This window comes from Mesoplodon bidens, assembly GCF_964165515.1.
Source record: "Mesoplodon bidens genome assembly, chromosome: 3".
NCBI lineage: Eukaryota > Metazoa > Chordata > Mammalia > Artiodactyla > Ziphiidae > Mesoplodon > Mesoplodon bidens.
Genome location: NC_138178.1, coordinates 142,806,573 through 142,831,121, shown reverse-complemented (window position 1 = coordinate 142,831,121; position 24,549 = coordinate 142,806,573).

Here is a 24,549-nt window from a genome sequence, read left to right as displayed (position 1 = left end):
TACCACAGGTTTGTCTCTTACGAGTGTTACTTTTTAAATTATAAGTGAAAAAATTTGCAGTCCATTAAGTAATGCTCTTTTCAGGTCATAGAAGGTTATTTCCATACAAATGGATATAAAGTCTGTGTGTGCAGCATAAGTAAAGGATTTGGGCTTTGGGCTTTGTGCTCTAAACACATCTTGTCATGGTTCTTTCACTGATACCCAACCTCTGGGTAGGGGTTACCAAGTGGTTCAATGCATATAAGAAAGAATCCAACCCTACTGCTCTTAGATGAATTTGAAAAATCAAACATAATTAGAGAAAGATCTTGGTAAGTCAGATGAATCCATCTTCGCTGACTGTAACATTAGCCAGTCCCCAAAGGAGATGAATCTAAGAGGCATCTTAAGTAAATAGATAGCCTTGTAGAATTAAAGATGTAAGATGTTATTTTAAAAATCAAGATCCAGATTAGTGTGAGGAAGCATTAATGAAGCCAGCTAGCTCCCCAAGCAGGCTTCGTGGAGTAGCCCCTAGTGAGGACAGCTTAGTCCAGCATCTGAGTCCCCAGCCTTGGGGTTTGGGAACCCACTTGTGTCAGTATACGCAGGGGCTCTAGTTCCAGAGTATGGAGGGACATTTTCCAAAATTATAAGACGCTGGTTTATAAACATATTAATGCAGGACTTCTAGTAATCGGATACTTCTTACATCTGCTTATCTGGATCACCTCCTTCCCAGTGTATTCCCTGGAGATCCTAAGTTTCCTTGCAGGACTCACAATCAGAGAAAGGGTTACCTACTCTCACAGGACCAGCCCTCGTAGAACCTGAGAAGTTGCCCTAGCTGTCCCAGGAAAAGATACTTTTCTAGCAACCAGAAACCACAAATTGGTCAGACTACTGGTTAGACCTATTTTTAAAACACTGACCAGAACTTTTCTATTTCTCTCTTGTCTCTAGATTCCACGTAGAGCTTTCCATTGCATTTTTCATTAGCATGTCACAATTTTCCAAACTGTAGCTTATCTCAATAAGCTAAAGTCCATTTCAATTTAGTGGTTTCCCGTGGAAATACAGAAGAGTCCTGGGGCCCTTGACGGGATTTGGGAGACACTCCAGTCTTATCTGTAATATGTTTTCCGAACATCTCTGAGAGTGAATGACTTACAGGAGTTGAATACCTGGGGGACTAATTCCATTCATTGCATATTGATTTTTGCCATTTCTAGCTTTCAAAGATGTCATTTTCTGACTTGTTTCTGAATCCTAGTGCTAACTTTAGGGACCTCTCTGACTATTCAGAAGAATTATTTTGTAGTGCATTTCCTGGGTCATCAGGAACACCAACTTGCTATAATTCTACTTCGTCAAGTTGCATACATACAAAATCAGTAAGAAGGAATAAAACAATTCCATGGTTTGCCCTCTTTAGCTTCTTGATTCATAGAAGTGCAGCCTTTCAAGATCCTTCTTTTTTGACTTAAACTGGCGTCCAGGGGAATCTTTGGAATGTCTCATCAACCAGTCTATGACAGACTGGATATCATCATGGCGAAGCATCTAACCATCCCAGTGAATCAGGGGCCTAAAGGTAGTGACCACCAATATTTGGCAACTGCCTGTGTGCTTCTGTATGGAGACTCCATGGCCTCTCTGAAAAGCTCCAGTGGGTCTGTTCCAAGGGCAGACAGTGGCCTGAGAAGTGAACTACTGAGATGGACCAGGGCCTGATGAAAATGTTGCAAGTGTACCTGGACACAGTTGGCTTTGCCATCTCACAAAGGCTGTGCTGAGACGCACACACTTAACCTACAAGTATGTGTATTAAGGAAAACATCGACATCCCAGAAAAGGAAGCCTCAACCTTCTTGAGCCCCTCCCTTCAGTCAGGGCTGTGTCTGCCTCTAATATTTTTAGGAAAATTGTTCTGTTTCCTAGAGAAAGCCCAAGACTTTGACCTTAAACCCCATGTAAGAATTTGATCCAGGATATTGGAAAACTTTTAAGGAAAAGCTTAAAAGCTTTTTAGTTGTAAGTCTTTTACTGCTTTTCTGTATTGTGAAGGTTGAGATCAAAATTCACTTTGATTCTTGTTTAGGGAAAAATTGTTCTGTGGGAACTTAAAAAAACAACCTTTTTTAAAGAACAGCTTTAGATTTACCTGTCTCTTAGGTTCATCTTGGCTGTGACAGTTTGATAGCCTCTCCTTGTTTTTTGGTGACTTGTGGCATTTTTGAGGAGCACTGGCCAGGCTTTTTTTTTTTTTATGTCTACCTTTTTTTCAATTTAATTTTTTTTTATTGAAGTCTAGTTGATTTACAGTGCTGTGGCAATCTCTGCTGTACAGCATAGTGACTCAGTTCTACACATAGAGACATTCTTTTTTAATATATTCTTTTCCATTATGGCTTATCACAAGGTACTGAATATAGTTCCCTGTGCTGTACAGTGGGACCTTGTTGTTCATCCGTCCTATATGTAATAGTTTGTAGGATGCCCCTCTATTGGAATTTGTCTGATGTTTTTCTCAAGATGAGACTGGGGTTGTGGATTTTGAGGAGGAAGATCATAGAAGCAAAGCATCATTTTTTTTTCACATCATATCAGGGTTACATACTATCAACATGATTTATGACCATTGATGTTGACCTTGATCACAGGACTGAGACAAGTTTGTCAGGTTTATCCACTGTGAAGCTGCTCTTTTTTTCCCTCTCTTTCCACAGTGTCCTCTTTGGAAGGAAGTCGCTGTGCATAGCCACACTTCAGGAGTGGAGAGTTATGCTTCTCCTCTTTGAGGGCAGAATATCTACACAAATTATTTAGAATTCTTCTGCATGAGAGATTTATCTTGTCTCCTTCCCCCATTTATTAATTTATTCAATAATTTATTTGTATTAGTATGGACTCATAGATATTTATTTTATATTTGGATTATAATCTAATAATACTTATTTTATTTTATATTTTGCTTAAATTGTTCCAGTATTAGCCATTTGGAAGTTCTATCAGTTGGCTTCTATGCTCCTTTGACATACCCATCAATGTAGGTGATTTTATTTTATTTTACTTTATTAGTGCTTTCTTACTTGCTGGCACTACAAGATGCTTCAGCTCACTGTGTATATTTCTTGCCCTAGTCCTCGAATCAGTCATTTCTTCAAGAATCCCTGGTTCCTTTTATTGGAGACTAGTATTAGAAGTACACATCTAGACACTATATGTGCTCCTTGCTACTGACGTGTCATTTCTTCTAGATCCTCTTAGTTGACAGAAATAGATACGTGTGTATATACATATGTATAAATGTTTTTATATGTAACCATCTATATCTATATTAAGCTAAACATGAGTTCATACTGATGCTGCAAACTCTAATCCATTACCGTATGGATTACTTTAGCTTCCTCCCCTTACTTATCTGTAAATTCCCACCCCAACAGTGAGATACCCGGCTCTGCAGGAAATTTTTATGCAGAGAAATGAAGGCTAACATTTTGGTGAAAAATTTTCAGACATCTCTGTCTTTGTCTCTGTCCATGTTCTTGCCTTTCTGCTATATATGTGTGTGTATGTGTGCATGTATTACTATATATATGTGTGTGTGTGTGTATGTGTGTGTATATATATATTTTCACATAAGTGGTACATATTTTACATGTTGCTTCATAATGTGCTTTTTGCTTACATGTCAGCAACATCTTTTCATGCTAGTAAATTCTGATGTGCAACTTTGTTTTTAAATGTATGTATTCCATGAATTACTAGCCCCTTATTCATGAATGCTTTGGTTGTTTCCAAATTGGTCACTGTTACAAACAATGTTATAATGCAAAATCCTTCTGCACATTACCTCTGTAGGAAATATTCCTACAAGTGCAATTTATCCTATGGGGACAGGAATCTTTAAATTCTTCAAAGCTCTTCTAGGAATATATAATTGTGTTTAGACTGAACTTCCAGGAGTCAACCTCGCCCAATCTGATGGTTTATTTGGGGGCTTGGTGAGCACAGAGGGACTGCAGTGGGGACTCGGATCTGTTTTCGCCTTCGCAGTAGAAACAATGCCTTCCCTCCTGCTGGCTGCCTCTGACATCACTGCCCTTCAGTCAGCACCTGGGTCTGGGGCATTGAACTTGACTGTCCTCTAGCCTGGTCTGGCCTTACCCAGGAGCTAACTACTGAAATCTCTTGTAGGCTGTGGTCTCCCCTCTCCCACACATTCCTCTACCCCAGCATTTCTATCCATTCCACCACCCGGTCCTAATTGAGCACTGGAAGCCCTGAGTGTGTCAGCCCCTGCTTTATCCCCAGAGTGCCATTAACACATTTCTCTAAGTATCTGGGATGGGCGAGCCAATTTGCAGATCAAGCAAGAAAGAAGAGAAATTAGATTAAATCTTTACTCAAAACTTGGAACTAAACCCAGGGCGAGGCCTACTAGAAAGTGCCAGGGAGAAGCTATGTCTGACACCCCGGTGTGCTGATGCTACTAATCTCTGACCCCTACCAACTGCTAAGCTGCTTGCTGAGAAGGGTGTAGAGACCTTTCTTAGAGGTATTTTCATTAAAGAAACTCTTTAGGATTAGAAGACTCTGAGGAAACGGTGAAATGACAGGGAGTGGGGCTGGGGACCCCTCCTGAGCTCATTTATCATTTGTTGTGAGGATTGGAGAAGATAATGTAGAGCATTTGGCATAGAGTAGATATTCAGTAAACAATAACAGCTAAAAATGGCTAATATTTATTGAGGACTTTTTACGCACCAGGCGACTAGTCTAGGTATTTTACATATGCTAACTGATTTTATCCCTATGACAACACTGGGAATAGGATGTTATTTTTTCCTCAGTTTTATAGATGAGGAAAATGAGGCATGAAAAGATAAAGCAGTTGGCTCAAGGTCACACCAGATAGTAAGGGGAAGGACAGGATTCAAGGTTAGGCATCTATCTCCAGAGCTTAGATCTCCATTCCAGGGCTGGTTCTCAGGAAATAGTGTTTCCTAGTGAAATGAAGGCTGCCTTTGGAATCTATAGCAGACACTGCTAAATGCTTCCTCAATATCCATTGTCTCCTTTTTCTTACTTATTGAACCTCAATATTTTTTGCAGAGTGGTGATAGCCCAATTAAAAATAAACACCGTTCCAGACTCTCTTGCAGGTAGGGTAGACATGTGATACAGTTCTGGCCACTGAGATGTAAGGCAATGGGACAGACTTAGCTGGCACTCACCTTCCCATCTTTTCCCCTCCCCCATTTGCTTCCTGATCATGGTTGTGATGCCTGGAATTTCAGGAGCCTTCTTGTGAGCAAAAGGAGGAAAGCCACATTCCAAGAAGAAAGACAGAGGGAGCCTAGGGTGTTGATAGCATTGTGAAACCACCCAACAGTCCTGGAGTGCCTACATCTGACCCTTCAGGGAAAACATCCCCTTTTTAGTGAAGCCACTCTAAGTCTAGTTTCTGTTATCTGCAGCCAAAAGCAATCATAACTGATACAAAATCCCAGCTTTACTAGTAGTTCCCTCGGTTGAGGGGTGTGTGTACGATAGACCTCATTAAGCTCAGAGCCTCAGTTTACTTATTTACTCTTACTTCTCATGTTCCACAATATCTGGTAAGGCAGCTGCATAGCCCATTACCAACAAGAAAGAAAGGAAGAGGAAGTAAGGAAGTGGGGAAGAAGAGAGAGAGGGAGGGAAAGAGGAAGGAAGGGAAGAACAGAGGAAGGAGGGAGGAAAGGAGGAGGGAGACCGGAGAGGCATTTCTACCAGCTGGCCATGAGCACCCATAGTGCAGAGGGTGGTACAGAACAGGACTTGTCTCTTTTCCCATCAGGCCACACAGAGTCAGCCTCCATGGATGCCTGGGAGTTTTGTGTTCCCCTGGCCTTGTCTCCATTCCTTTTTTTCTAGTGCTTTTCCCTCTCCCAGTCTCTGTTTTATCTTGCTGGTACTCCCTGTGGTCAAGCAAGGAGACCCTCAATTCTGATTTGATCCTACAGAGCAAAAGGGGGATTCCTCTCCAGTTCTCTGTGTGGGGTCAGCTCAGTGGTTTCTGAGACTTGCTAAAATTAACAGTAGTAAGAGCATGGATATAGGACCTAGACTGAATGGGTTCAAATCCCACTCTATCACTCACCAGCTGTGTGACCCTGGAGAAGTTACTTAGCCTTTCTGTGCCACAGATTACTTATCTCTAAAATGAAGATAATAACAGGACCTATTTCATAGAGTTTTTGTGAGTTTATTTGTAAAACATTTAGAATAGCAGTTCTCAACTGGGGACACTTTTGTCCCCTAAGAGCAATGTCTGGAGATGTGTTTGGTTGTCACAACTAGAAGAGGAGTGCTCTTGGTGTTTATCTCATGGGTAGAGGTCAGAGAAGCTGCTAAACATCCTACAATGCACAGGATAGACCCACAACAAAAGATTATCCAGCCCCAGATGTCAATAGTGATATGGCTGAGAAACCCTGATTTAAAACGATGCCTTGCTCTCCCCAGGCCCTCCGACAGCATCTGAGGGGGAATGATTCCTAGAAGCAATCTGCTTGAACTGAGACCTGAAGAATAAGTCGGAGTTTTCTAGAGACGAGAATCTTCAGGGAGCTGAAAACGTGTGCACATGATGGGGGTAAGTTGAGGGTGCAGACTGTGTTCAGGGACCTAGCAGTGAGTGTTGCTTTTATTGCTGAGATGTGGTCTGGGGAGGGGCGGTGGTGCACTAGGAGGTGGACCCACCTCCGGGGCCCGCCAGCACCCTGCCTTGTTCTCACCTGTCGCCCACAGGCACCGTCTGCCCCTCACACTCATGCCTTGAGGCTGTGCTGTGACCGGTGCTTTCAGACCTCCCACCTGCCTAGACTTCTGTGTAGCCAAAGCTGCTCTGTGCCTGCCTGGCAGCCAGCCATCCTGAGCCCTGTTGCTGGTCCAACCATCCCACCGCAGAGGATGCCCCAGTGTTCTGGCTTCCATGGGAGAAAAACTAATTTCTTTTGAATCGTTCCCTGAATTTGGCCTGTTTCCTCTCCTTCCTACTTGCCAGTGAGATCTAGACTCACCTCTTCTCCTCATCCTATTTGCAAGTGGGGGACAGTGGAGATGACTTACCTAATAGGTGTAGGAGACAGGTCATATGACATCTTTGTGATTCTGAGCTGCACAGAACTCGAGTGACGGCTGCAGGGAGCCAGTCTTGGGAGATGGGTGAGTGGAGGCATCAGTGATCAGCTCAGATCCAGCTTGAAGCTGTTTCCCCATTTCAGATTTTAGGTTCCGACGGTCACTATCCAATTGGTTGTATTCTTGCAGGGTCTACAGGAAAGGCCCTGGTATTAGGAATTCAACATCTAAGATCTTTAAAAAGTGAGTGAATTGGAAGCCTTATACATTGCTGGTGGGAATGTAAAATGGTACATCTGCTGAGGAAAGCATATTGGCAGTTCCTCAAAAAATGTTAAACATAAACATTTGACAAATCAATTTCACTCCCAACTGTATACCCAAGAGAGATGAAAACATATGTTCACACAAGCAATTGTACACAAATGTTCATGGCAGCCAAATATTCATAATAGATAAAAAGGGGAAACAATCTAAATGTTCATCAACTCATGAATGGATAAACCACGTGTGATGTGTCCATGCAATGGAATATTATTCAGCTAAAAAAGTAATGCAGAACTGATATATCCTAGAATGTGGATGAACCTTGAAAACGTCACACTAAGTGAATGAAGCCAGGTGCAAAAGATATATTATGTGATTCCATTTATATGAAATAGTCAGAACAGGCAAATCCATAGACAGTAAGTAGATATTAGTGGCTGCCAGTGGTTGGGAGAAGGGAGGGATGGGAGTGACTGCTTAGTGGGTACACAGTTTCCTTTGGGGCAATGAACAGTTTCCGGAATTAGATAGTGGTGATGGTTATAAAACATTGCGAATGTACTAAAAGCCACTAAGTTGTACACTTTAAAAATGGTTAGAATGGTGAATTTCTCATTATATGAATTTTACCTCAATTAAAAAAAAAGTGAGTGAAGTCAGCTTTCAACTTCCTGGTGAAGCACTGATGTTTCTTTTTTTTTTTTATTGAGGTGTAACATTATGTTAGTTTTAGGTATACAACATATTGATTTGATATTTTTATATAACGCAAAATGATCACCACGATAAGTCTACTTAACATCCATCACCATACATAATTATAAAAAAATTTGTTTTCTTATAGAGTGATGTTTCTGATGTCCTTATATCCTGGCACTTGTAGACCCTGAAGCCTGGTTGGCCTTGGTCCAGTTTAGAACACTCCTCCAGGAGAGGACAAAATGAAGATCTCTAATCTCAGGAGCAGGCAGTAATTTCTCTCTCATGATATTTTTAAAAATATTTATATTTTTATATTGCGTCCGTGATTCTAACGGATTTCAGTGTCTGTGCGCCATTTGCCCCCTTGACTGGGAAGCCCAGGACTTGTCCCAGGCAGGGTTCCAGGTCCCTGAGGGGGAGAAGCATCTTTTCTCTCTCACACCACCACGTTCCCCGAGCTGTCCAGTCTCTCTCCACAGCCTCTCCTGGCCCCAGAGAGGACCATTCCTTGGACATTTGTTCAGACTTTTGTATCAGGTTCTGTCCTGTTTCTGAGTAGCCAAAGATGAACAAAGCAGAGTCCCTGCTCTCAAGGAGCTGGTGGAGGAGGCAGAGGGTGACCGAGCAAGTGCAACACCGATGTGATGGAGGAGATGCATGAGGTGACAGATGGAGGGCTGAATGGGAGACGTGTGAGCTGGGTCTGGAGGGACGAGTTCATCAGAGTTCATCAGGAAGACCAAGCAAGGAGACAGGCTTTTCAAAGTCGTGAGTGTGTAAAAGCCTGAAGTCTTGAGGGAAAGAGCGGAAAATGGGGCAGGCAGGGAGGTGTGGGTGTTGGTGAGCAGGTAAGCAGATCATGTTGGACAGCTGGGGGCAAGGCTTGGACTGCCTTGTTCGACAGCCCGAGTTTGGAGTTTATCCTGACACCAGAAAATACTCAAGGATTTTAAGAAGGGAATTTCCATCATCAGATTTGCATTTGGAGGGGGGGATCATACTTGGAGCAAAATAGAAGCTGGATTAGAGAGAGGGTTTCAGGGGAGGTTGGCCAGGAGGCTACTGCAACAGTCCATGCAAGAGACGATGGAGCCAGACGAAGGCCATTGTCAGTGGTGATGGAAGAAGCAGGGACAGAATGGACTGGGCTAAGATGCTGGGTAGCTGTGGCTGGTGCAGTAGGGTGTGGGTATTAGGAAGAGAGAACAGTCCTGGGAGCTCCCAGATCTCTGGCTTGGGTAGGAGTCATTATGTGGGAAGGGACCTAGAAGAGGAGCAGATTTGGAAGAAAGATGACAAGCTGAGTTTGGAGCAGGAGAGCCTGAGAGCCTGAGGCATGTCCAAGTTTAAAGGTCACGTAGGCCATAGGGTGGGGTGGCGCTCAGGGTAGAAGGCTAGGGGGCTTCTTCCTGTGTGTCCCTGCTCGTGTGTCCATTTCTCCCCAGGAGTTCAGTTTGGGGACCCGTGACCTGGAAGCTGCTGGTGAGTGCTCCTGTCAAGGTTATTCTGGTTTAAACTGTTTCTCCTGGTTGGCATGTGATTTCATGCTTTTCACTTCTCCCTTTAAATCGAAATACAGAACATGATCTTCGCCTTCTGGTGGGGATTAAGATTTTTTTCCCTCCCTCAGCTCTGACACCTGCTACTGTTTCACTTGCTATTAAAGGTCTGTGTGACTGGGTGGCATGCTTCAGGCGGTGCTAAATGGGTGTGTGGGAGGGGCTGGAGCAATATCAGGAGAGGTGTTAGAATGAGACTCACAGCCACAGGGAACAGAGACCCGCAGGCTGGAGTGAGGGAGACAGAGTGGTGGTTTCTGAGTAAGCACCCATGGTATATGCCCCAGAATAAAGGTGCCACCCCTATTGCTGGTTTATAAGGCTCCGAGGCTCTTGCCAGGCCTCCATCCTACCTCTCACCTACTCCAGTACAACTGCTGGGCGTGTCTTATTCCACCTTGTCTAAGGTCACAGAGTTCATACACAGTGGAACCAGAATGCAAAGTTGGGTGGCAGATGTCAGAGTCTGTGCTCTTTGTCTCTCCACTACAATGCCTCTGCCACCACGAGGAATGGTCTCATCACGGTGAGGACAAAGGGTAAGCTACCTGCTGACCCAACCCGACCCTACCGGGCTCAATCCATGAGTGACTCCAGCCACCAGGAGAGAGATCTTGGGATGGGGGCGTTCTGGGCGGCCCCGTGCCCTGCCTCCCCTGGGAGCCTGCCCCCGCCTGGGATTTCCTCTTCAGCCCTGCTCAGGCCAGTGAGGGGAGAGCCACCTTCTAGTCCCAGCCTGTTTGCCAATTTCTTCTCTTGCAAAGAAATCCCACCTTGTGGTATTGTTGCTGTAATGGGAAAGAGGCTCATCTATTTCCAATTCTGCAATGTGGGCAGACTTTTAAAGGGTCTGTCTGTTTTCGGTTCACATACTAATCTGCTTCCTGCCACAGCTCCCAATACCTTCTGCTCCAAAATGTGGGCCATTTTACTTGAGGGGTGGAGAGTGGCAGGAAGGTAATATTTCACTTGTTACATTTTCAAATGGGGCAACGTTAATGGGACTTGTCCTATCTCGAGACAATACCTTGAAGGGATTTGGACAAGATAGAAATCCAAATCCTTTACCCTTGAAAACTCTTTGCTCGACAGAGCTGATAAGAAGCACATGTATTTGTGTGTGTGCTTGAGCACATGCCTGCCTGCATGCTAAAGCTGTAGAGATCTCAAGCTACCCTCCTTGGGGCAGCAGTGCTTCCTTGCTGGAAGGATAAGTAGTCTCAGTGATGCTTGCGGCTTCCTTTTTATCTGGGGACACCACAGGTCTTCAAAGGACCAAATCAGGTAGTAGGAGATCTTTCCCGTGCTCTTGAGGCCGGTCGGGGGGCACATTTTTCAACATCTTCCTGTTTCCCCCAAAGAGCTCTAGGATAAGACCCTGTTGTTAATAATCCTACATCACAAGGCTTTTGCTGACATTTAATCTCCCTAGTCTATATAATGCTGTGGTGTTATCTCATGTTTAACAAATGGAAAAACCTATTTTGGCCTCAGTGGGCAGACCAGAGTTCAGCTGTTGGGAGCCAGGAGTGGAATCCCGGAATGGACCCAGGAGTTCAGCAGCCTCCCGCGCCACCCCTTATCTGCTGCCCTAACCATTGTCCCTCTTGTTTCAGTCCCTCCTGAGTTTGAGAAGTTGGTGTTCCAACCCAGAAAGAAAGATTTAAATGTCCTTAATTCCCTGCCCTGAAACATTGTTCATTAAAACACTAATGTTCTAATCTTTTTTTAGATTGTCTTTCTTAATTTATCTCCTCCCTCCTCCAATGGGAACCTAGTGACTTTCAATTGCCATTATCTGAGAGGAGATGTGTTTGTGTACATAGCCAGGGGCTTGGATGTGCTTATTATTTGCAGATTGTTTTATTGTGCTCTTCCAGGTTTTTCCTTGCCTACGTGATGCTACTTAAAATCCACTGTGTAATCTTCACACTCTGGGTCTCATTTGCTTTCAGACTTCTGGGCCTTCAGATCCATGTGTGGCCTGCCCATCTATGTATTATTCATTGACACACCTGTTCTCAAATAAGAAACCAAAAGAAAGTAACTCATTTTTTTTTAAATTGGAAGAGAAGGAATCACAGCTCTGATTTGTAAACTTGCTGCCCCCTCTACTCATATAAGTTATTCTGGAAACCTCCCTCAAAAGCCCTCTTCTCTGCAGCAGGAGGAGACCTGCCTCCTCTCCAAAGGGGACCCTAAGGGCCCTCTCGGGGGCCTCTGCCTGGAGACATATCTCTGTAGTCCCTGATGGTGCTCAGTTGTGTTCTCTGTGCCTGGAAGGAATGATTCAGCAGTGAGAGCAGGCCTGCATCAGTGGGAGGCATTTAATATCGATATAAGAAATTTCTAGAATTTGGAAAATGAAGCACATTGTGTCCTATGAGAGTCTTACAAGGCTTGCATTATTCTCAGACTTTAACCTTTCCTATTATTGATTAGCTTTGTTCCTAAAATTAACTTTGAATATACTTGGAAGTAGTCTTCTGGGTTGAGGATGATTCCTAATCTCTTAATTGCTTCTTTAGTGTGTATTTGTCTTCATGCTTCTTAGTTGTACTGGCTTGAGTAGCACCTCATCCTATGGTATATTTTTCTCCCAGAATGAACCAGCTGCCATTCTGATTCAGAGCAATGTGGCAAATGGGTATGGCCTGAGTGGCAGAGAAACCTAGGAAAGCTCCTGACAGGAAGTTGATATTCTTTTTTTTTTTTTTTAATATTTGTTTATTTATTTATTTGGCTGTGTTGGGTCTTAGTTGCGGCACGCAGGATCTTTGTTGAGGCATGCGGGCTTGTCGTTGAGGCGTGCAGGTTTTTCTCTCGCTGGCTGTGGCACGTGGGCTCCAGAGTGCATGGGCTCTGTAGTTTGCGGCACACATACTCTCTCATTGAGGCGCACGAGCTCAGGAGTTGTTGCACACGGGCTTAGTTGCCCTGTGGCATGTGGGATCTTAGTCACGACCCCGCCTCCCCCCACCAGGAATCAAACCCACGTCCCCTGAATTGGAAGGTGGATTCTTTACCACTGGACCGCCAGGGAAGTCCCAGAAGTTGATATTCTGAAGTTAACAAACATACCAAGATGTTTATGATTTTGTAATACAGTTTAAATGGTTGAAAGTATGGCTGCTGGGGTTAGGACAAACTCTACCACATGTTGGTTAACTGACTTTGGACAGGTTATATAATATCTCTAAAGCTAAGCAACCTCATCCAGAGAGAGGGAGAGAGATGAGGGGGACGGGCGCTCAGACAAAGAGACAGAGAGGGAGAGAATAAAAGATTAAATAAGATGTTACATTGTAACATCCAATACCTTCCATAAATGTTAAGGATTGTATTCTTACTACTGAGTTTGTGAACCAAGATTTAAAAGCATGACACTGAATGGGAGTGGTCTGACATGTAGATGGATGCACAGGATAGTTTGTGTTGAAGGCAGCCATCTCCATGACAACCACAGTGCCCTCTACTTCACATGTCCCCTGATAAATCACCCATTTTGCTTACAGTTCAATGATTCCCTGGCCTTCCAGGTGCTTTATAAATAAAGATTAAGATTAGTTTCATTCCTTTTAAATAAGAATAGTTTTTATTAGTTTTAATTATATAAGTAATACATGAATACATTCTCTTTATAAAAAATTAAACATTACAGATAAGGTCTTCTTTGACCACCACCTCCTGTCGTCATCTCCACCCCAGAGGTAACTCTCACCATCAGTTTGATGTGTCTTCTTCTACACATTTACCATGCATTAAAAAACCCATAGTATCTAGACCCATAGAGAAAAAATTATATTGGATAATGTGCCCAGGTGTTTTCATACATGTTATCATACTGCATGTCATTCTGCAGCTTGATTGTTTTTCACTTAACAATAGGTCTTGAAGAGTTTTCCATGTCAGTACATATAGTACTTTTTTAAAAAATCTGCTGTTATGTATATGTGTATGTGTGGTATGGATGAACCACATTTTATTTAGCCAATCCCATTTTTTTTTAACATCTTTACTGGAGTATAATTGCTTTACAAGGGTGTGTTAGTTTCTGCTGTATAACAAAGTGAATCAGCTATACATATACATATATCCCCATATCCCCTCCCTCTTGCGTCTCCCTCCCACCCTCCCTATCCCACCCCTCTAGGTGGTCACAAAGCACTGAGCTGATCTCCCTGTGCTATGTGGCTGCTTCCCACTAGCTATCTATTTTACATTTGGTAGTGTATATATGTCCATGCCACTCTCTCACTTTGTCCCAGCTTACCCTTCCCCCTCCCCGCATCCTCAAGTCCATTCTCTACATCTGCATCTTTATTCCTGTTCTGCCCCTAGGTTATTCAGAACCTTTTTTTTTTTTTGATTCCATATATATGTGTTAACATACAATATTTGTTTTTCTCTTTCTGACTTACTTCACTCTGTATGACAGACTCTAGGTCCATCCACCTCACTACAAATAACTCAATTTCGTTTCTTTTTATGGCTGAGTAATATTCCATTGTATATATGTGCCACATCTTCTTTATCCGTTCATCTGTCGATGGACACTTAGGTTGCTTCCATGTCCTGGCTACTGTAAATAGAGCTGCAATGAACATAGCCAATCCCACTTTGATGGTCATTTAAATTATTTCTGACTTGTTGCTATTGCAAACAAAGCTGCCGCAAACATCCTTGGACCTGCCTTCTGAGCACGTGAGTAAGTGTTTCTCTGGGGGAGATGTGGATAAATAGAATCATTGGATCATAGTGTATGAACATTTTACACTGTAATAGATATTGCCAAATTATTCTGCAAAGTGTGATCGTACCAGTTTACAATCTTATCTGTAGTGTATGGAAATACCTTTTCTCCTATATCCTTTTTAATTTTTTCTAATTTATTAGGAACAAAAACCTGCCTCATGTTTGAATTTCCATTTTCCTGATTACTAGTAAAACTGAGGTTTTTGTCATGCATTTTGGGGGCCATTTATATTTTCTTTTTATTTATATCTCACATTTTTTGCCTTATAAAATTTTTTGCATTTATATTTTATATTTCTGTGAATTAGCATTTTATACCTTTAGAATATTTAGAATATTCTATTGAACTGTTTTTCACTTTATTTTTGATTGTAGAAGTTCTTTATATATTCTATATATTGATCCTTTGTTGCAAGTATTTTCTCCTTTTGCCCTTTAACTTTGTTTATGGTGTCTTCTTTCATACAGAAGTTGTTTTTGAGGCAGTCAAATTTATCAGTCTTTTATAAGTTTTGGTTTTTGTGCCTTGTTTAGAAACAAGTTTCTATATAAACTCATGAAAAAAATCTTCCTGCATCATATTCTAATGTTTTTTCACATCTGGATTGTTAATGAGAGGTTTTCTAAGTAAGTAATGCCTTATCTCCATTGCTGTGTATCTGCAGCCTAGTAAGGGTGAGGCACTCACTGCTCAGCACTGGCGCACGGCCGTCACTGAAGACTTGAGCAGTACCAACAGTTTCCAGTAGAGGGCAGTGTCAGAGCGGGTCTGCCTCTGTTGGGGCCCTCAGGGGTTCCCTGCCTCACCAAAGGGAATCTTTAAACTGCTCTGAAATTAGCAAATTCCAGTGAGGGGAGAATAAGTCCAGTGAAAGGAAAGAGCAGGAGCAAAGTCTGCTGCAGAGTGGGCTGCCCAGTGGGAAATAAACCAGGGCCAAGGGGAAAGTGTCCTGATAGACTCTGTATGTTATGACTGCATAGCAGGAGAGAACAGATCAAAGTTATCCGGGATCACAGAGGGTTTTCTCCAAAGGAAGCTTCGATGTCTGCTTAAGTATGGTCCACATGCTTGAGATGAAAACTCAAGTTTTACAAAGGAAATGTTATTTACTGGGCAAACAACAGGCAGGATGGAAACATGCAATCCCCAAACTTATCCTTTTGATTTCATCAATAATTCAAGACCTGTCTCCTTTTGGGGAAAAAAAAAGAAAAAAGAAAGAAAGAAAGAAATCCAGTGGCCAGAGGCACAGCTGACTTCAGAGGGGAAACCGAGGAAATGACAGTGCTGTTGGGTACAGTTCTCTCCCCACCTCACCCCAGACACATCCTGGGCTAGCAGGCCTGTTTTCCATTGTTGCTTTGTGTAATACCATCCATGTGGGATTAACAATATCATTATGAAACCAGAAGAGCACTGGCAGTGAAATCCACGGAGCCACATAAATATATTGATCCACATATGTTTGCACATCTCAATCAGTCTCAGCTCCTGCGCTGGGTTCTCTCGGCTTGTCCCTACTCATTGATCCTCCAACTTTTTCCACCCTGCTTTGTGCCAGGGAGGCTGCCTGTGTGAACTGAGACCACGTGCTCCCTTGCTCACTGGTTTCTGGCTTGGATGGACACATGAGAAGTACGTGCAAGAAGAAAGGGCTGAGTATTTCTTCCCCAGGCTCTGTCCCTGCTGGGCTGTAGTTGGCAGTGGCTTCATTCCTCTGCAGATTCCAGGTCATCCTACAGCTACGGGAATAACTAACCACTCTCTCTTCTTCCCCTTTCATGCCTTGGGAAGTTAGAGATTTCTGGGTAGCCTGGATACGTCACTATCCCATATTAGCTTCCTTTAACCCTGCTCACACCCTTGGAAATAGTCTCTTCATTAATTTATCTTCAATTATCTCTTCTGAGTGTACTGTTTGATCCCTGTCCTGATCCTAATACAGAAACCTGAATCCACCTGGATTCTTCATCCTGAAAGAGAGAAAGTATACAATTAAAATTTTATTGTAGTTTTGGACTCCCTTTTCCATACAAATAATCTCCAAGCCCAGTGGTGGTTGCTGCCTGCATGACTTCCCAAGAGACAGAGCAACCAGTCATTGTAAACCTGCCTAAAAGAGCCCACTGGCCGGTTCATCTTCTGCAGTTCTCTAGGGTTTATTTATCACAGACCCCTCCCCCCAGGCTCACAAAAACATCCCATTGCTATTAATACCCTTCAATTCTATTCCAGACTTTAAAGGCAAGCAACCTGGAAGATGAAAGGATCTCAGTAACCAATTTGGTTGCCTTGATGGTTTGACTCATTCATTAAGGGAGGGTTGTAGAATGTTGCTGGAGATGTAAATTGCATTTATATGCAGCCCTCCCCTTCAGGGAGAGGATTGCTGTCCTAAGCTAAATAGTCACAATGAGCTGGCACTCCAAGTAGGTGAGGCCATTTGGGTTTCATCTCCCCACCAGATGTACATGACTAAGTGACCTGGTCCCCCCCCGCCACAACCCAGACACTTTCCCTTCTTCTACCTGCTGTCAAAGGCAAGAATGAACAAAGCACAGAGATTGCAACAAGAGCAACGGGACTCGAATCAACATGTTAGATCACCGTGAATGACTGAGAGCTGTTTGGACACCAAGTTTAATTAAACACTGAGTGAGTCTTATTCACTGAAGACTGCCCTAGTTTCATCACTTGTCCTTTCTGAGTACACCTCTTCTATACTTGTAACTAATCTACTCTTTCTTTTTCTCAATCCAGCCCTCGCCCCCTTTTCAGCCCTTGTCCAGTGACCTAAGAGATGCCTTTGGTGCCTGTTCTCCTCTTGGCCGACATATCCAATCCATACCTGAGATCTGTGGACTTCATCTAAGTCTCTCTCACTCTAGTCTGCGTTCTTTTCCCCACCTCCACTACTAGCACTTGGTCAGAATCCTCTGGACCACTCACCTAGCTTCACAGCTGGCTTATCCTTCTGCCGTCTGCACTCCCCTGTCCATAATGCAGCCAGAGTGAGCTTTACAACATGTGAACCTGTCCCGATACCCTTCGGCTGAAAACCCTTTGAAGGCTTCCCATTGCTTTTAGGATGAAGACCCAAAAAAGCTTTATCAACCTGCATGGCGTGGTCTCTGCCCTCCACTCCCGTGTCATCTGATGCCACACCTCCGTCTGCCATGGTCTGGGTCCCTTCCTTGGTTCTTCTTTCTGATCCTTAAACTTACCAACCTCTATCTCATGACTCAGGTCCTTTCCCTTTGCTGTAGTGTTCTCACCACCATCAATACCTGCCTTTGCCTAGTTAACTCCTTAAGATCCAGACTCAAACAACCACCTTCCCCAGGGGAGCCTTCCTTGGCCTGAGACTAGGCCTGGTTCCCTGTTACAGTCTCCCCTGCCATGTTCACAGGCTGTAAGAAAACACTTAGTTGAGAGACTGATGCCTGTCTCTTCCACTAGAATATACACCCTGTGAGGTTGGAAGTAGCATCTGTCCCTGTGCTCATGGCGTTGTGTCTGGCATATAAGACAATCTCAAAAAAGACTTACTGAAGACATGAATGGACACTATCATGCTTTTTCTTTTAATATCAGTGACTGGTGTTGGCACCTCCCCATACTGAATAAATGGAGGTCCTGAGTCTGGAGAGATGTAGGCACGATACTGACCAGAGTTGGGGGATGGGCTAGATTGCTTTCTGACAGCCAGTGACTCTTGGATTTGGAGAATATTCATATCCTTATTCTGTCTGTGTAGACACTCCCAATCTGCATCTGTCTTGTGCCAGGGTTGTTTTGCCCATGCCTATCCCTACCCCCAGCCTGTGACCACCAGAGTCCCTCTTCCTGGTGGCTGGTGGCCCTGTTTATTCTTATGCTGGGAAATCTGGGCCTTCCATTCCCAGGCATGCTTCTGAGCAGATACAATAAAGCACTTAAAAGCCAGTAGGTCTCCTGGAACTCCTTTCTTCCTGCTATTATTGACAATGTGAATGAAGGATTAACTTACAAGCAAGGGAGGTTTTGTTCGGAAGCTTGAGTTTTCAGAACCATCCCCAGGGTGATAAAATGGAAAGGGGAAAACTGAGCACAAGAGACCTTCCTTCTGTTTTCCCAAGTGTCAGCCAAGATTGCATCCTAACTGTTGTATCAGAAGTAAGGGACCCAGGGCCTGGAGAGGTAATCGTCTGTACCAGTGGTTCTCAAACTTAGCATGCATCAGGGTCACTTGGAAGGGTTATTAAACCCAGTTGGCTGGGCCCCACCCCCAGAGTTCCTGATTCAGTTGGTCTAGGGTATGGCCCAAGAATTCTCATTACTAACAAGTTCCCAAACTATGCTGATGCTGCTGGTTTCTGGGAACCACACTTGGAGAACCACTGGGCTGTACTGTACTCCTTCCCCATGTACTCAAACTTTAACATGTATTCCAGTCATCTGGGATCTTACTGAAGCACAGACTCTGAGTAGGTTGGAGTGGAGCTTGGTGCCCATTCTGCTGCAGTGAGGACCACATGCTCAGAAATAAGCCATTGCCTTCTTGAGCCCTGGTCCTCTTTGATAGAAGGCTCTTCCTTCCTTTATGCCTTCCTGGGATATCAGGGGATATTTTGGATGACCTTAGAAAGAGGTAGGTGCCAGGGAGTATCACTCTAAGCTAAGTTTTCAGTGTCATTGGCCTGGCCAACAGGAATCCAACATCTATATGCTGGTGGCAGCTTTTGAAGGAAACATGGCCTTGCTTTATCCCCCTTTGCTGATAGGTGTGAAGAGGAAATACACGGGAAGAAATACACCCACAGAATTATGCTGCCAGGTCACACAGGTGGAAAGTGCATCTCCACTGGGAGTTGGGTCTCACTGAGGCTGTAAAAGGGTGGGGAGTCAATGTGGAAAAATAAAGCTTTTCCCCTTTATAACAGAACTGTGTGTTATAGAATATTATTGTGAAAACGTGAGCTCTGGGCTTAGATGTGGACCCAAAGCTTCAAATAAAATAGCATTCATAAACTGGTTGCCACAGTGCTTGGCATTAAATGAGTGCTTAATGAATTACAGCTATTGTTATTTTTTTTAATGGGAAGTATTAATTCTAGTCGAATCAGAATCCATATCAAGCAGAAGATGGGCAGCTTGGTAGCCTATAATATAAAACAGTAGGTTGTTTGGCCACTGAGATTTCCTATTCTCCACCTTGTTCAGTGCCTGGCCCATGAAGCACCTATTTGCTGAACGGAAGGAAGTAATTATTCACGTCTAGGTAAATTAGTAGATGGGAGGACTTGAGCTTATGCAAATTGTCCAAAGGAAAAGAATAATGGAAACACCTGCATTCTTGAATGTGAGGACTTTCAGGTCTTGGGTAATTTTGTTCATCTTCTTCTGCTTATAAAATTGGTCACTACCACTACTTTACAGGGTTATTATGAGAAACGTTTGACAATGCATATGAAAGTGCTTGGTTAAGAGTAAAAGATAAATTGAGTATTAGCTACTTTAATAAAGTGGAGTGACTGCCTAACAGACCCTTTGGGTTGTGACAACTTCAATGCTGAGGCTGAGAGCACAAGTTTCTAGCCCCTGGGTTTTGACATATTGGCTTTGCCTTTTAGGTTGGCTCTCGTGTGCTAAAAAATCTCTGAACTTCTTCATATTACTTGCTAAGTGAAATCTGAGCCTCTTCAGAAGGCCTGAGTACAGGTGGGAGAGCAGGTAAAGCCAACTGAGAAGGGCTCACCTTGTTTGATAAGGAGCCTGTGAGCCTGGCTGCCAAGGAACAGCACTCAGATCTCCCTCCCTGGCTCTCCACAGTCTAATGCATCTCATTTATTGTTAATGCTGTTTCCACTGGCTCATTTGCAAATAGCCTGAATAAAACATCGGAGCAGGAAGGGAGGGGCAGTACTCTCTGTCTTCCATTACTGCCTCGGCCACATTCCTTCCCTCCTTCCCTTTCCTCTGGTCCCTTCTCCCTCCATTACTCCGATTAACAATCTTTATCTAATTGGCTTGTCACGAAGCAGCCAAATAGGACTCCTGGGCTCTTGTACGGATGGCGAGGAAAATGACTCAGACAGGCCCAGCATTTCTTTTTGGGTTTTGTTTTCCTGAATGGACGGAGGAAACAAACGAACAGGGAATTTACACTCTTAGGAGATCTGGGAATAAAAGAGTGGCTCTGCTTCTCCCAGGGAACTGCCTCAGCCCACAGGAGGATGGCAAAGAGTCAGCCTGGAGAAAACCATCCAAGCCCTGGGGGGTGTGAGTCCTCAGGGCCACTACTGCTACCGCAGGGCATACAAATCTGGCTGGAGGCAAGCCTATGCATAACCCCAGACAGGGCAGGTTAGGAAAAGCAGGGCCATAAAGGCACGTGGTGGGGATGATTCTCAGTCCTCACACACAGTTGCACAGGCAACACAGTTGCGGTTATGTTCTCTGGTTTAACTTAATTCCCAGCTACCCTGACTCAGAGCAGCCAGTGCCTTGTGTTTCTTTGTAGCTTTATCACTAAAAAGTACATTCCTTAAAACATCATAATTTAGCCTTGTCAATTTTTAAAAATTTGAGATGTCTTTTAAATCATTTTTAAGGTATAAATTCCACCTAGACTCCCACTTAATTTTATAAATTTTCTTTTTAAGAACCTGAGCCTTTTACCCTGTAATGTTTCCCACAGTCTGGATCTTGCTGGTTGCATATTCAAGGAACGGTTCAGTGTGTTCCTCTGAGCTCTGTATTTCCTGCAAATTGATAGCTGGATCCAAAGGCTTGATTAGACTTAAGTTTGATCCCTTTGGCAAGACTATAGATAGTGGCATGTTTTTCATCAGGAGGCACATAATGTCTGCACGTCTCCCCTTTTGTGATGTGAGCAGCTGTTGACGTTCAATGCCTGGCTCTGTTAATTCACTGGGGGTTGCAAATGGTGATGTTCTCATTCTAACATTTCTTTTTTTATTTATTAGTTGGGATACTTCCATAAAGAGATGTTTCCTCACGTCTACGATTTGGTTACCCAGTGGTATAGTTCCTGAAGGAAAGGCAGGACGGATGCTTGATTCTTTGTCTTATTTATCTTATTTGTCTTCAAGATCACAAATAGGTGCCTTTCCTCCTCTAATAGTGACCAATTAGTTTTTTCAAATAACATTAGAAATCCATAGATTTAAACGTATTTGACGAACTTAAATGTATTTGTACAATTATTATCCTTATTGAAATACAAATTGTTCCATCTTGGGCAGTGGGAGCTTCCTCAATTTGTTCTGAGTTCTGCTGGCATGACCCTAGTGGTACCCTTGATACCATTCCCTGCTATCTGCTATGACAAGATATTCCAGGCTCACCTTATATATCTCCTGCCCCGGACCTGAAATCAGTCATTCATCCAAGCATCCTTGACTTCTTTTAGTGTCATCTTTTAGAGATGCTCATTGCTACTTTACTACAACATTATCATTGTTTTAGTCCTTTGAGTGGACAGAGTTGAGGAATTAAGGGGGGGAAAATTTATATACAGTTAATTCTGCTATAATGCTTATTTTGAAAATGCAGATTTGTTCAAATACGATTGGTATATTAAGGAACAATGTGAATCTAACACAAATTTTTGCATTTGGCTGTGAGTGATTTTATACAGAAGAAATATTAGGTGAAGGCAGAAAACTTCACCCAGCTGAACCAAGCTGTATAAGAATACATGAAATAGCAAAGAAAAAAAAAGATCAGGAATAATCTTTTCCACAATCAAAGAGAAAACACAATCTGTATACAGAGACTAAACAGAAATCACTAAATCCTGCAGAAGTGGCACCTTTTATTGCTATGGGAGGCTGGTTTGGTGGTTTCAAACATCACTACAATTTCCAGAGTTTTCAGCTGTCAAGCAAGGCTGCAACTGCAGTTGAGAAAGAAGCAAAAGAATTTCCAGCAGTGACACAGAAGTTAAACGGAGAAGAAAGCTGTACATTGGATAATATTGGGTTGGCCAGAAAGTTTGTTCTGTTAGTGAATACGTTGTTCAATAAAGTTCTTGGTGAAAATGAAAACTGTGTCTTTTATTTTTACTTAAAACCAAACGAACTTTTTGGCCAATCCAATATTTTCAGTTGTGATGAAATAGCTGTGTATTATAAATGCGTGCCTTAAAGGGCCTCCATCTCAAAGACAGAAAAACATGACCCAGGATTTAAGGCAGCAAAAGGCTGTAACTCAGGTGTTCAGCACCAGTGCCCAACAGAGGACAATGAGCCAGCCACCCACGTCTGACACAACTACCATCCAATTTCAGGTAATCCTCCTTCCACCACTTCACAGTAACTAACAAGCCTTTCAACGCCCACTTCCACAAGCAAACTTCAGGTCTTTTTCAAGGCAAAGTGCCATATTTATAGTAATATTTATATTATGTATTTCTGACTCATTTGACCTGTATAGAACAGAGCTACCATTTTTGCTAAATTTCTATCCTTTTAAAAAATTTGTCACTAATGAAATTTTTGAGTGTTATGCCCTTACCACCATTTTTACCATAAGCCCTGTGGTGTTTATTGCCCATTGTGGTGATTTTTAGGAACACATATGTCATACTGTAGCAGAACTAAACACATACATGCACCCACCTCAGGTATTCATACTGGTACTTCCAATTCAATTGCAAGACTATAAGGTTTTTACTCACTTATACTCACTTAACCTCATCTATAGTATATCTATACTCCTTTCTTTCATGCCAAAAATCCTGGTTCTCAAGGAATTAGGAGATGATAGAATATTCCATAATTACTTCTTTGCTTCATTCCACCTTATACACAAAACAGAATAACAGTACAAAAACTACTACAACCTGTAAAATTACTGAGAACTCTCCCATAGGGGAACTCTGGACGGCAGGATAAAGACTGCTCTGGGGCCCCTTCAGACCTCCTCACAGAGCTTCTTGTACTCATTCGCCACTATTGGATGGGGCAAAACCCCTCCTAGGTTTATCTGCTGTCCTCAAGTCAGCCTGCCACACTCTTGTCAGATCGCCCCCCCTCCCCAGCTTCCTCGGCTACACATGCTGGTACTTTGAAGATCCTGAAGCTATTGGTGGTCTGACCCACCTGCTTCTATGTCGGGATTTGGAGGATACCTCTTCACTTGACCTTGTTGTCAATGTTGTCGATGGATTTTTAGTTTTTGCTATCTGGCCACTCTAGTTTTATGTGGAAATTCTGGGAGATTGTAAAACCATGCTGCTGTCACTGTTATCTTCCCAGAATCCCTCCCTGGTAAACATTTTCCCATAATTTGTCTTTGAATATGAACACTTTAAATATACAGATGTTTTCAATTTTTATTTAGTCAAATCTGTTTGATCTCCACCCACTGTTTTTAACGCTTAAAAAGTCCTTCGCCATGTAGATGTTAAATAAAAATATCTTTACAATTTCTTATGAGATTTTTTTTTTTTTTTTGCGGTACGCGGGCCTCTCACTGTTGTGGCCTCTCCCGTTGCGGAGCACAGGCTCCGGATGCGCAGGCTCAGCGGCCATGGCTCACGGGCCCAGCCGCTCCGCGGCACGTGGGATCTTCCCGGACCGGGGCACGAACCCGCGTCCCCTTCATCGGCAGGCGGACTCTCAATCACTGTGCCACCAGGGAAGCCCTTCTTATGAGATTTTAAGTTTCATTTTGTATATATATCTGTCTTACCCATATCATCTATTTGAAAATTATTTTGTAAAATGCTATGGGAGGAATATTTTTCTCCTCCAAATCCATTTATTGAATTTGTAATTATTCCTTTATTAGAGCTCAATTGTAAATATCAAGCTCTATATCTAAGTTATTTCTTCTTGATATGTTATTTCTGTGATCATACCAAATGCTTATTTATTTCAGATTAATATTATATTTTAATGTCTAGGGCATGTCCCTCCTCACTATTTTTTTATTAAAAAAATAGTTTAGCTGTTTTCATCCATATTTTTACTTAATGAATTCCAGCGGAGGGAAAGTCCAAAGTCAATGTTGGGGGTAGCCCTTTGGTTCTCTGATAAGTTTCTTATTAAAAAGTAGCCATGTCGGGGCCTCCCTGGTGGCGCAGTGGTTGAGAGTCCGCCTGCCGATGCAGGGGATGCGGGTTCATGCCCCGGTCTGGGAGGA